This window comes from Pteropus alecto, unplaced genomic scaffold, assembly GCF_000325575.1.
Source record: "Pteropus alecto unplaced genomic scaffold, ASM32557v1 scaffold61, whole genome shotgun sequence".
Classification (NCBI taxonomy): Eukaryota; Metazoa; Chordata; class Mammalia; order Chiroptera; family Pteropodidae; genus Pteropus; species Pteropus alecto.
The window spans coordinates 17968492-17982735 of NW_006434835.1; the positions used below are offsets into that span (position 1 = coordinate 17968492).

The 14244-nt window shown below is 42.6% G+C and overlaps 1 protein-coding gene and 1 pseudogene across 1 annotated transcript in view; both read right to left on the reverse strand.

Annotated features, from left to right (window-relative positions):
- Window positions 1-14244, reverse strand: part of ALK (ALK receptor tyrosine kinase) — a 621621-nt gene that overhangs the window by 173845 nt on the left and 433532 nt on the right. The gene's annotated exons all lie outside the window — the stretch shown is intronic.
- On the reverse strand, window positions 5024-5142 carry LOC112478665 (annotated as a pseudogene).

The window sequence follows — 14244 nt, forward strand, 5'->3', positions numbered from 1 at the left end:
TGCTCCTTGGACGGCCGTGAGACTTCCGCCTCAGCACACTGGCTCTGTCTGAGGGTGGGGCTCCATGTTTCCATGTTCCTCTCTACTGATTCTTACAGCCACCCTGGGCGACAAGCGCACATCTCATACCCTTTGTCACACAGCCAGGTAGTGTGGATGAAGGGTTACAGGGCTTGCTCAGAGGACTAGCTAGCAAGTGCTAGAGCTTGTGATTCCAAGCCTGGTGCTCTCCTACCCATCTCTTGCAGACATCTGGAAACAGGAATGGCCTCAGAGTGTCTGGATTGGCTGCCATGTTGTCTGCCTGCTGTTGGTACTCGTTGAGCCTGACCAATGATGTTCTCCTATTTCCAGAGCCATCCCTTAGCAGGAACATATATGTACAGGAAGGCATGGAACAAATCTGAGTCTCCTCCTTCCCTGGCATTTTTACACATGCAAAAATAAACATCACTTCTTACAGGACAGGGATGACACATGACTGTCCCCATTTTACCAAAGAGAAAACAGGCATGAAAAGCAGAAGGAAATGGAACACAGTTTTGTAGACAGGAAAAGAGCATAGACACTTGGCTCCATGTATGTCTGTGGGTATGTGCCTGAAGGCAGGGAAAGGACTGGAGCCCCAGACTGAATTAAATCACGTGTCACCGAATCCTTTGGTATCGAATACATCATCAAACGTAAAAGACTGTATTACTTATCTTCTTCTATTATACAAACCTTTTGAGCATGCACATGTACTCCCATCAATCTCATATTAAATATTAGTAAAACTTATTGCCTTACTTTTAAATTAGTATTACATATAAGAAGTTTTGGTAATAGTACCCCTGATTAATCATTTTGTATGCTCCCGCAGTGACTGCTCTCTGTTTGGAGATGCACTGGCTTAGTCTGTTGCTGTATTAGAATATCGACACTCTTGAGTGATGAAGGCTCTTCTTCCTTTGGTCCAGTCCATTAATGTCCTTCTACCAGGCCACGCTGGCCAGTGCAGGCAATCCCTCATGTACTCTGTGAAGGGCTGTTGACAAGAGAACTTGGGGGCACTTCCTTGCCAAGGTCAGGGAGTCTCATTCCCTCTTGGCTGTCTCTACCCAAGGACAGGACTTGGAGCATGTGTATGAGGCTTTGAGTCCTGGTTTTTCTCCCAAGCCTCTGGTGAATTTTTCTTTTTACAAGCCTGAACTTGGTCCCCTACCCAGCAGAAGCAGCTGCTTTTGGTCCATAATTAAACCTTCTTTTAGCATTGGTGACTCTGGATACAGAGTTATGCATTTCTCCCATACAAATTGCTGTCACCAAATATAAAGCACTCAATGAGTGATGAAGGCTCTTCTTGCTTTGGTCCAGTCCATTAATGTCCTTCTAATAGGCCATGCTGGCCAGTGCAGGCAATCCCTCATGCACTCTGTGAAGGGCTGCTGACAGAGAACTTGGGGGCTCCTTTAGCTACTCCCACCCCTGGCAGTCTGCCTTAGCCCCCTTCACTACACCCTGATCCAGAAAGGTCTTTGCAGTCACTTCAGCTCTCCTCTCCTCTCTGTGACATAGCTGCCTTTGGCAAGCTGTTGTTGCTCTGGTGTCCTCACCCTGTCCTTGGTGGTGGTAGGGGGTCCCTTTCCAGTATTGTACAACCTCTCAGACAGCATCTGCTTTTACTTTCCCAAAGCATCACAGGGCCCTCAAGGGCTCAGCTGAAGGATCTCTCCCCTCTCTGAGCCTCCCACCTGACTCTCTACATCATATTTCTTGAAACAATTTCCCATGGAAGGATTCCCAATATGCATTTGTAAGTTCTCAGGAGGTACAGCTTTCATGACAAGCATGGGCGAATTGCCCTTCCTAATGCATTAATCTCTTGCTTCCTACTGGGCAGTGGGAAGGCAGGGTGGATGGGGGCAGGATCCCTAAACTTACAATTCCTTATGAGGGGAGATTCCTGTCCTAAGAACCCCCAAGCTCCTTGGTGGAAATGCTTGTCAGACCTGGCATCTTCAAACCCAGCATGCAGCTAAAGCTCCCTGTGCATGCTTCCAAAAGGAGGTGACACAAGTTGAATATTCAGACTGGCCCAATCCCAGGGGCCACTGTGTGGAAATAATTGAAGTCTTTTAACAGAGGTGTCTAAGAGAGCGATTAAAAGGGAATTGCGGTTATGGACCCCAGAGGTAAAATTTCAGAACTGGCCCATAAATCCTGGTCTGACACGAAATTTAAAACTCCCCAGTGGTCTGCAATGCCGTATTAAAAGGGTTTTAATACTAAGAAGTAGAAATAATGAATGATAACCAGGGTATTGTTTCTGGGAGTAGGAACGGCTCTGAGGGATGGGCTGGCAGGAACCATAGGTTTGAATTTGGTCATATTTTATACCTCTTGCATCACAAGAGATGAATGAAAGGAACGTGGGTTTGACAGTGGAGTGTTGAGTGAAAACCCAGCAGAGCCATTCCCCAGTGAACACCAGCTTAAGTTCTGCTGAAAGGCAGAGATGTAAATGGCCTTTGCCTGCTATGCAGCTTCTCTGGGCCAGACCATGAAGGGAGCAGTGGCCGCGTGAGGGGTGGACTGCGAGCTGCCATGGAGAGGCAGCATGGCACCAAGAAAGAGCACTGGATTGAGAGTCTGGAAACCCTGGCTCATGACCTGGTTTCTTCACTGGCTTCAGGGCTTTGGGCAAGTCACTCCACCTCTCTGTTCATGGTTCCTCTATTTAATCGACTCTCTCTCAGGACTGTGGGAAAAATTGAATGGTAGAGTGAATAGGAGAGTGCTTTGAAAATATATGTTATAATATTTTTCTATTGTTTTGGTTCCTGGTGCTCACCTTGATGTGGTCATTCTCCTCTGGACTTAAATTTTAAGTGGATGCCTGAACATTTGTCAACAAAAATACAGCTAGATGTTTCCTGAAGCTCCTTTCAGCTCCTGGATACTGGGCTAACGGTGGTGCCTTGCACTGGTCTGGCCAATGCAGGGGGTGCTAGGATCAACCCTCTCTGGGATCTGGGCTCTTCCTCTGTAGGCTCTTAGTGCATTATCTTCTCAGGCAGCTGCGACACACCATGGTTTTTTGTTAACTTGTTATCAACTGGCATCCCCCGCTCCCCACCACTTCTCTCTAGGCTCCCCCTAATCCTTTTCCTGCAAACTGTTTCCAAACCAAAATTTCCAGACCTTATAGGTTGTGGCTCAAAGCAGCTGATTATTCTGAACCTGAATGCAAGACCACGACATTTCCTGCAGCAAATTTTAACTGGATTGGTTTCTGGAATTTAGGATCTGTCATCCATGGTATTAGCTCTCCTACAAGCTTGGAGTCATCAGCAGATCAGGTCTCCTATGAGATGAATCATGAGCATACAGCTTCCAGCATGGTGGCTGGAATGTAGAACATCTGAACAAATGTTAGATTCTCTCTCCTGCCACCACCTCAGACATGCATTAAAAACATAAAAGAGCCAAAGGTCAAGGAAGAGTCCTTTACTGTGTTTACTAGAGACGCTTTCCAGATGGATAAAGCTCAATCCCTATGCTTCTCTGTTCACAAGTGTTCAATTTGCTACAGACCTACCTTAGCAGAGTATCAAGAGAAACACTGTTAAATGTATTGTTTAAATCAAGATGTTCCGTGTCTGTCATATTTTGTTATCCCAATAATCTCATGACCTACAGAAGGAGGTGTTTTCCAGGACTTATTTTAGGCGGTAAGCCTGTGTTGACTCTTGGAATTACTGTATTCTTTTCTAAAGGTTCCAAAACCACTTCTTCGGCAACTTGTTTAGAATTTGACTGGGTTTAATATTTTTAAATTCAAACATTTTTGATTGACTCCTGAAGTAAACAGATTCCTAAAAATATACTGAGATCCTTCCATTTAAATCTGAAAATAAAATTGGCTATAAAAGGAAATCTACTCCACCTAGCCTACTTTCATCTTATATAGAGAACATATGACCATTTCCTATAACAGGACACTTTATAGTTCATTCTAGATGGGAAAAAATTTTACTTTAAACAAAAATTAACATGACCTTCCAACATGTGAACCTATCATATAAACCTATCATAGTGGTAGAGAAAAGGAAGAGTAAGACAAGAATCCTACCCTTAAGGAATTTTTAGTTGTGAAGACTAAAGAGACATTATGGAATAAGAAACAAATCAGCCTAAAGTACATAGCAGCAATTTCGCTGACTTCAACAAACATTTATTGAGCATTGTATGTATCAGGCACATGGAAACTATTGGATATGGATGATGAAACATAGTTCCTGACCTAAAGGAACTTATATTCAAGAATTCACATGTTTAGACTGCTTAGGTCCCAAGAAAATTCCAAGTAAGGAATTTTGTCCAGCATGGGAAAGGATTAATTAATTCTAGTCATGAGCCAATTAATGGCAGAAATATGTTCTGAGAAATGTGATGTATGCAATTTTGTCATTGTGTGAGCACCATAGAGTGAGTGAGCTTACACAAACCTAGATAGTAGAGCCTTCTACACAGCTAGTCTATGTTGCAGCTTATTGCTTCTAGGCTACAAACTTGTTCAGCATGTGACTGTACTGAATATTGTAGGCAACTGTAACACAACGGTATTTGTGTACCTAAACATACCTAACATAGAAAAGGTACAGTAAAAACACAGTATAAAAGATAAAAAATGGTACACCTGTATAGGGTACTTACCATGAATGGAACTTGCAGGCCTGCAAGTTGCTCTGAGCAAGTTGATGAGTGAATGGTGAGTACATGCTAAGGCCTAGGACAGTACTGTACACCACTGTAGGCTTTATAAACAATGTCCCATGAGCCCTCTTCCTGCTTCCTTCTGACAAGGTCAGAAACAGAACATCAAAGCTGTCAATTCTGTTCTATGAACAGGGATGTAGGCTGGATTGATTAGAAATTATATATATATGTATGTATGTATTTTTAGGCAAGGCAACCCTTGGTTGACCTCACAGATTGCAAGGACCTTGTCAGCTTACAATCCCTTATTTTTTATTTTTTATGCCTACATCACCTGGTCTTCCTAGGTGGTCTCCCATCCAAGTACTAACCAGGCCTGACCCTGCTTAGCTTCCGAGATCAGACGGGATTGGGCTTGTTCAGGGTGGCATGGCTGTAGACAGGATTGATTAGAAATATTGAGGCGAAACTGTGTGAGGAAGGTATAGATCACACAGTAGTGGCTGTCAGGAGGGAGTTAAAGGATCAGGAGGAATAAGAAATCAAGACAGAGAGATAAAGGAACTGAAGGGGATTGTCATGACAATGTGGTTTTGGCTATTGCATGTTGGAGCAGTGATCGTATTAAGGCACTCTGTGGTATTCACACACACACACACACGCATGCACACACACGGGTTGTTTAATATGGAGAGGGTGGAGAACTGAAGACTCAATATTTGGACTTTGGAAATTTTTGTTTGGTTCCACTGACTCTATCTGGCAAAAGGGCTCTCTCTGGCATTTAAATGATGGAGGAAATAAAACTTATCTATGCTTTATATTTATTTATTATGACCTGAAAATTTTTATAAAGTGTGGGGACAGGCTGGCTCTGCACTACCACAGAAAGCTTTCACTAAAGTGGCAGTGGCACTTAACCCTTGTTAAGGCAGCTCTTGTGGACCTACGTCCTTGTACAGGATCTTAGGTCCCCAATAAAGAATTTACAGAATTGTCGTCTGAAGACCATCAGGCTAGATCTGGGAGGCTCCAGCACCCTCTAAATACATAGCACTGGGGAAACAGGTGCCTCTGTGCTGAGACAGGTTAGTGGTTGGCTGACTGGGATATAATCTATGAACTCAAAATCGAGATATTGTGAATGAGATGGAATCTATTGCTAAGCCCCACATATAAACGAAATCTATTGTTTTGCTCCCGTCAGAGAAAACAAAATTCTTCTGCACCACACACCCTTCCCGTTTTTACAGAAAATTTGGTTTCATTATAATCTTATGGGACCACTGCTGTATATGTAATCCGTCACTGACCGTGACAACGTTATGTGACACATGACTACAACTGGGAAAAGGGAAATTTGAAGGAGGTGGAGGCAGGGGAAAGACATTCCAGGGAGGCATCATGATATGAGGAAAAGTGGTATGTAAGTCCTTTTAGCCAGCTCCAGTGAGCAGTGATGAGAATTTATTGTGGGAGGACAAATTTGAGATTCCATCACCTGATTGCTTCAGACTTTTAAAGTTCAAATCCCCTAGACAGAGACAATGGTAATTCAAGTTTAACAAGAAATAGATAATGTTACAGGCCAGGGAGTCCATTTCAAAATAAGACTTTCTTTTTGACAGTGTCCCTTTAAATGATATGACTCTGGAGACGTTTTCTCGTTCAGCATCTGCCAACCTACACAATAATTAGCCAGCGACACATTTTCTTTGTTGTTCATTAAGGATTAATGAGAGGCAGAGCTTAAGGCTTGGTTAGATGGAGAAATCCTGAAGGGTTCATCTGAACCTTTCATATCTGTTCTTTTCGCAAACTCTGATGAACAGGTTTTCAATACAAAAGCAGCCGTCTGCCTTCTAACCTACAATATGTCTTTGGTGAAAACTCAGACGTTTCTGGCAGGCTGTCTCTCACCATCAGCTTAAAAGCACATGCACAAAAGGAGGCAGAACAGATGTTTGGAGCTCTGCAGCAGGTTGAGTGAGCTTCATGCCAGGGTGACCGGCATTTTCAGTAAAGCATGTCTCCTCACGTTGCGCTGAGCTCCTAAGGACCATCAAGTAGAAACTCCAGGTAGCAAGGAGCCACGGTGCAAACACAGCGAGGTCTGGCCCTTTTGGAGGCAAGTCCTCCTTCACTTATTTATTTTGTTCTGTTAGATTTCTTACTGCTAGTTCTCCCCCTGCTGACAGCCACGCCAGAAGAGGCTAATAGGTGACAAAGAGAAAGTTTTATTTAACAAAAAGAATAAAAGGACAACTAATAGAAGTTTAAATACTTCTGCTTAAATGTAGGCAGCTGAAAATAATGAAGAAAAGAATGATAAAGAAGATCCTGAAAAATTAATGCCTGTCTGGAATTTAGGAGGCCCTAGCCCTTTAAGGTTAGCTCAGAATGATGCCTGGTTTGGTCCACTTTCTGCTCTTTTCTGTCTTTCATTTTCTGATTCTGTATTTGGCATCATTTAGCATCTTGTACAATGCCCTGTACCCAGAGGAGCTCGAAATCCATTAATAGATGATGTTGATGATGCCAATAATCAGAGCTAAGAGCTGCGATTGTATTATAAGCAAAGCATTTGAATAATTACAGAGCCAGTGAGGCCCAGAGTGACATTTCTTCATCCCTATCACTGATGAGGATGACCTTGGGACAAGTCCACCCCCACTGTTCCCTGGGATGCAATTCAGAGAAGGCCTGGATATCTTCCCAGATGAGGGATTCAGAAGACCTGGATTTCCAATTCTACCTTTTTTCTAATCACAGCTAACATTTATTGAGTTCTTATTATGTGCTGGATATCATATTAAGCATTTCATTATTTCATTCAACTTCGCCACAGTTGTATGCAGTATGTCTATCATGATGAAGAAACAGAAATAGAGGAAATTTGGGTCATTTGCTCAGTATTGCACAGGTAATAACAGACATGGAGTTTTAAATGAGGACCCAGGTCCATCTGACTTCAAAACCACTGCTGTTAATCACTACTGGTACGCCTCTGAATCCAGATAGAAGCCCTTTAGGCTTCTGGGACTTGGTTTCCCCTTTATTTGTAAAATAAGTGGGTGGGTCTAGGACTTCCTAGGTCCCTTGCGCGCCCACATGCCATGGATCACGTTCTCATACCCTCTCTTGACACTCTCTCTTTTCCTACTCCACATTCCATTCAGACCTCTCAGGGCTGTGCCTTCTTCCTACTGTACTATTGACATTTCTAGCTACGTGTGCCATGTCATGGTGGCCCAACCATCACACCACCTGGCAAACACCTTCATCTTTGTCATCCTTACCTTCTGGATGAGTGTGGATCTGAGAAAGGAAGTGAGCCAAATAAAGGCCCATTCCTTGTGGGGTGGCATTGGAAACCAAAAAGCCAAAGAGACCCTTATGTCTGGACCCAGAAAAAGATATATCACCATTGTCAAAGGAGAAAGAGTGAGCAGGCTACAGAGAGGGGTCTGGGAAGATTCCTGGAGGCAAAAGTACTAAAGAAAAACCTTTTTACAGAACCTGCCAGGAGCTTATGATGAAAGTAGGCCAGGAAGGGCAACTGGAGCTCAGGATGTGTGCCAGGGGACAGGAGTGTGGAACACATCTAAGCCAAGCTCTTCGGGAGACAAGCCCCTGATGCCAGTCACTTTAAACTAGTCTTTGGACTCTTAACCGGGAGTCTGGGGTTCCCTGGAGGGACTCATAAAATAACTTTATTTTTATTTTAAAAGGAGCTCATACAATGCTCTGATTTGAAAAATACTATCTAATGCATTATATACACTAATGACCGTGAGCAAGCCATTTTGTCTCTGCTGGAATGGTTCTTCATATTTAGAAAGAAAAAGACAAAATAGAGGATGGGTAGATGAGATAATTTTTAGTTCTATGAGTTTTCGGCTCAGAAGAGAGGGAAACAGACCTTTCTGAGATTGCCACCCTAGCTGACTGTCTCCAAGTCATCAGTTTTGACCATGAGAATGATCAGTTAGAAAACTGAATTAAGAAAAATGCAAGACTTGCCGATATTTCCTTTGGAGTGGAATTGCCCAGGGAGAAGGAAACAAACAAACATCTATATCGAGAGGCTGATTTATTTCAGTGGCTTCCACATCTCAACTCACACTCTCTGAAGGAAATGAAAACTTGAGACTTGTTGTTGTTTGCATTGTGAAGACAATGGAGATGCCATCTCATCAGTGAAAAATAATGCAAGAGGCACAGACAGGTGGATCTCATAATATGCAACTCCAGGTAGAAAGCCTGTGTGCGCCACAATCCCACCTGTCCTTTCTTCCACCTGTCTTCAATATATACCTCACTATCAGTCTCTAGTAAGGTGGGAGGATAGGACACCTTTTAACTTATTTGCCCATCTAGAATGGGAGTGTAGCACAGAAAGGTCTAAGATCATCTTTGGCCTTTCTCTTTCTCTTTCTGCAGAGAGCTTATTCATTCTGAGGTTCAGTGCTGCTTTTTGTTGGGATGGCTTTCAGACCTTCAGCTTCTGCTCTGATCCGATGGCTCATCTGGACCATCAGCATTGCATTTCCTGCTTCTTTGAGCCATTTCTACATGGATGCCCTCTACCACTTGGTGCGCCCTCCAATCAATCAGCCGGTCCTTCCATCTAGTATTCTACATGTCTCTAGAATGTAGGAAACAATTCACAAGCCCAGGGCTTCCTTGATCCACCTTCAATCAGAGAATATGCCTTTGGAATTCCAGCCTTAAAATTACCACCATTAGCAGGGCAAATCAAGCCTCCTCTTCTTCTTTGATGTCTTGAGGCTTTGGCCCAATATTTTGGTAAGTTTTGCTTTTCTATGCCAAAACTCTTATCTGGGTCCTTGACTGCTAGAGGGCTTCCCGCCTGCCTGCTCCATTCATGACCCCAGACCTAGTTTTCTCCTTGAGCTCTGGATTCTCCTGCCCTGTTGACTACTTCTCTACCTTGTTTCCCATTTATGGCTTCTCTGTTTGCCCATTCTTCATATGTCCCATTAGCTGTTCAACTGTTCTCTGTTTGGATCCTGACCTGGATCAAATTCTTCCAGTGCCACCTCTTGCCTGAGCCTTTATCTTACTCATATATAGACAACATAGTCTGGGAAGAATCCCTTACTATTCCCACATGTAAACCAAGGACTTGAATCAGATGCTCTCTAGGCTCTCTTATGGCTCTGAAATGCTATGATTTAAAAGCACCGAGACACCATTTAGCTAAACAATTTCATACAAGGGATGAGAAACTGAGATCCAGAAAGATAAAGCAATTCGACAGTCTGGGGACTGAGCTGGGATTGGAATTTAGATCTTGTGAGTCCTGACTCTTGCCAAACTTCTCAGCTCTGCTGTTGTCTTCCTCTCCCCTGCCCTGGTTCAATCCCCTTGGCCATCTGTTAGATTGCTGTTTACTTGGATATAAGAAGGAAAATAAAGGACCCTTGCTCCCAGGTCACTTCTTGCATTAGCAGCTTCAAGATGACAGTGAGAATGTGCAACCCACTTTACGAGAACAAACTGTTTTTAAGGACTTGAGCACATTGATTGTTTGTGTGCAAGTGGCACCACTAATTACGAATAAGTCCTGTCTATTTATTAAAGCAGGCCCCTTTCAGACATTTCCCGCATGGAAACGATCCTTCCCCACAATTAGGGTAAATTAGTAAGGTTTTACTGAACTAATGAGACAATGTTTGTGAAGTTTGTCTTTATGCTTTCCAGGCAGTTTTGAGACAAGAGTCTATAATTGAGATTCTCAGTGCCACATTCAAGGCAGGCTGCATGGGAAAGGAGGTTATCAAAACTCCCAGTCACTTCAAGGAATGTCACAAGGAGGTGTGGCTTCAGGCCCAAGGGCATGTACACACATGTATGTACACACAGGATATGTACACACTCACATGTGTGTGTAGACACACATATATACATAGACATAAAATAAAATTACATGTTTCTGTTCACAGTTAAGCTTCCCTTTCTCTCACTGACAAGTGACTACCCAGAATGCCATGGTGCTGACATGCTAGGTCTGAAATCTTGCCTGATTCATGAGGGATAATACAAATAAAGCAAAAATAATAGCAGGTACCTTTTATTGTAAACTAGACTTTTGCTCCGTGTTAACAATTACCTTCACAGCCTTCCAAGGAAAGTGTTATTATCTCCATTCAATTGAGGAAGACACACGGTTAGTATGCTGAGCAGGCATTCAAACCGATTATCTTTCCACTAGGGCCCCAAAGCAAGTGCTTTATCCCTAATCTAGTTTCTTCTGCTGAAGCTCTGTTTGGTCACCTACCCTGGTATGCTGTCCTTAAGAACTCTTTTTATCCTTTTAGCATAAGACGGAGTCTAAACTCAGGTCATTAGGCTTCTGTTAGCCCCCACCCTGATGCATTTGATCCTTTAGATCTCTACCTTGCATCCCTGTAGGAGACAGTGGGCAAGGAGTTTTCTTAGGATGGTGCAGCACTGCTTCAATCCTATGGGTTTGGATCGAACAGGCTCCCCAGTCACAACCACTGTGCTGAAGATACAGGCCTGAAGACTGCAGGTTAGGAGAAGTGGGAGGGTGGGATGGTACAACCAGCTCTACTGTCCCACCTGACAATCTCTGCCAGGTGCCTCAATGCCTATATGCCAATCCAACAAAAAGCCAGGGGTATGGAGAATGAAATTAGGGAATGAAACTCTAATTTGCAGGAGAGCAATCTTTCAGCTATTTCTTCAAGTACTTGATTTGTGATTTGGAATAAGACTAAGTCCTCTTTCAGCTTCTAGAAATATCAAATGTGGCACTAAGGGTCAGGCTTCAGAGGTTTAGCTTTGAGTTTTCTGGAAGCAATTTTCCAAGGTATTAGCAAGATCTACAGAAATTATGCAGCAAAAATTCAACAAAAATTATTAAGTGCCCCCCTCCAACAGCTGCACGAGGGACCTCCAGAGACTATTAGACTTCGGGGGTAGTGTCAGGAAGCATAGAAAGCTCACTTCGGTGGCTGCATTAGGAAGAATATCGAGATGTCAGATCCCGTCTCAGGCTCCAGACACTGCTCCTTTGGTCTTTTTGTCTCAGTTCCCAGGATGCAACATGACGTACTGCAGAGGTCAGAGGGACGGGGGTTCGCATTTTGATTTCATCACCAATAGCCACACGACCTTGCGGCAATTACTTAACCTCTTTAAACGTCAGCGTTTCCATCTGTGATATGAGATTAGACTATAAACTCCACGTTGCACCTGTAGTACCTGGCTCGATACCTGCCTTGTACTATATAGTCAATAAATATTTGCCTACAAGACAAGAATTACTCCTGTCTTATAGATATTTGGTACATTTTAAACATTCTAGCAAGTCAATCAATATTAGCATCCTTGCTTTGCTTTGTTAATTAACGTTTGAAACACTTTCTCTTTCCTTGCTTCAAAATTCCTGAACCAGTTCTTGGGATATCTCAAGAGGCAAACTCGTAGTGCAAAGTGATAGTTCTGTAGGGGCTGCAAAGGACAAAGATTCATAGACTCATAGGATTTCATCCATAAGAGAGAACCTTAGGTTTAAAAGGAGATGTTAAGATTCTCTGTTCTAATCCCTTAGTTCACCAGATAAGAAGACTGATGGAAAGGGAGATGACCTGTCCAAGATCACATAGCTAGTGATGGAGGATGTTCATTCCAAGGCAAGTCTATTTTTTCTGATTAAACAGCTTCTAGCCTACATCCCGTGATCACCAACTAGACAATTTCCAACCCAAATAAAAACTCGGATATGACACCAGGAAGAGAAACTCTTCCCCAAGGCTGTCCCACCCTCTGTGTTTCAAGTACATGAGGACTGGAACTGCTGTGTTCTGTTCCTATAGCTGCTAAGTATGATGGTCCCATGTACTGGAATGCAGCCCAACATGCTTAAGGCAAGAGTACACTAACCCTGGAGGTGGACTGTACGCTTCAGGACATGTTTATTTCATGTTTTTATTTTTCACAAGTACAGTTATAATTCTATTTGTGAAAATCCACAAAAGAGACCTCTAAGCTTCACACCCTTGGAGCACGGCACCCCTCTAAGTTCATGCTTCCTGGTTTCCTTCTCTTACCCTATACTCTCAACTCCTGAGAAGTGGTTTGCTTCTACTGGCTAGGTTCATTTAGTCTTTAATTTGAGCAATCTGTCCTTAAGCTAGATTTCCCAGTTTATGACCTTTGAGGGTTGAATAACTCTGCAATTAAAAAATATTCACCCAGAACAGGAAGCAGTCAACCTCTGTGTCCTCTGGCTGGTCTAATTTCTAATCTCTACACCACAGCCCTCCTTGGGGATTCCCGGGACAAGAAAGAACACTCAACTCTTAGTTCCAAGTTTTTATTCCAAGTATTTTTTACAAAATACTCTCTTAAAGTATTTTTACAAGCAAGGATTTCAGAGAAAAAGCATAATCGGTAACAGATAGTTTATAACCTTGCTTTTCAAATCACATTACTAAGAGGTAAGTTTCTTTGCTTTGAGTGATACAGGAAAATAGAGATTAGAGGTTTAAAAAGGTTCATAGAGTATTAACTCAATGAACTAATTAACTAATTAATTTGTTGATCATTCATTCATTTTATATATTCATTCATCATTTAAAAATTATTAAGTATATGTGACATGCAAAGCAGTGGGATACTCAAGTTGAGGGAATAGGGTACAAATACAAAAAAATACATGGTCCCTGCTCTCAATAACCTTATATTCTAATGGGAAGACAAGATATTTACTCATATGTTATAATACAAGGATTTCAGTAACAGGTGTTATCAGTAAAGATTTCTTGGCCCTAGGGCATGATGGGTAGAGATGGGAGGTGCTGGCCTTCCAGGTGGCGGAAAGATCATAATAAAGGTTGCAGAAGGGGAAGGTGTAAAGGTTGGTTAAAAACAAGGAGTGAACCTGCTAGGCTGGCATAGAGAGTGTAGAAGATTAGTATAATACAAAGCAAAAGACCTTACCTGCTCTATGAAAGAGTTTGGTTTTTGTTTGAGAGTCAGTAGGGAGCTTATGAAGGTTATGATCAAAGTTACATAAGTAAAGTGGTCCATAGAAAAAGTGTCCTGGCATTAGCTGTAATAAAGATATTTAGCAATAAGGGGACTGGGAAGAGTGGAGACAAATTTTTGTTGGGAAACTAAGGCAAGAGTCCAGCTTTAGGTGGGTAAAGCTTGGACTAGAGTGGTCATTGTCTGCTTGGGAAGGTGGGGCTACACTGGCAGGGTCTCTAAGGCATTTTGCCAAGACACCTGACACTGTATTTCTAAAAAGCAATGTTTAAATTCAGATCTTCCCCGACTTCTTTAATGTGGGACCAAAGGTAGTCAGGAGATGTCAGTGATGGTATATTAATAAAACAAACTTTTACTGGTGTTTAAAGGTTTTAGATGCTGCTTAGAATTGGTCAGGAAAATGGCTGAGCCTGGAGAGGCATCATTTTCACCCTAATGCGACTGCTCCCAGGTTCATTACCATATTTTTTCAGTGGTTATTCTCCTTTGACGAGCATT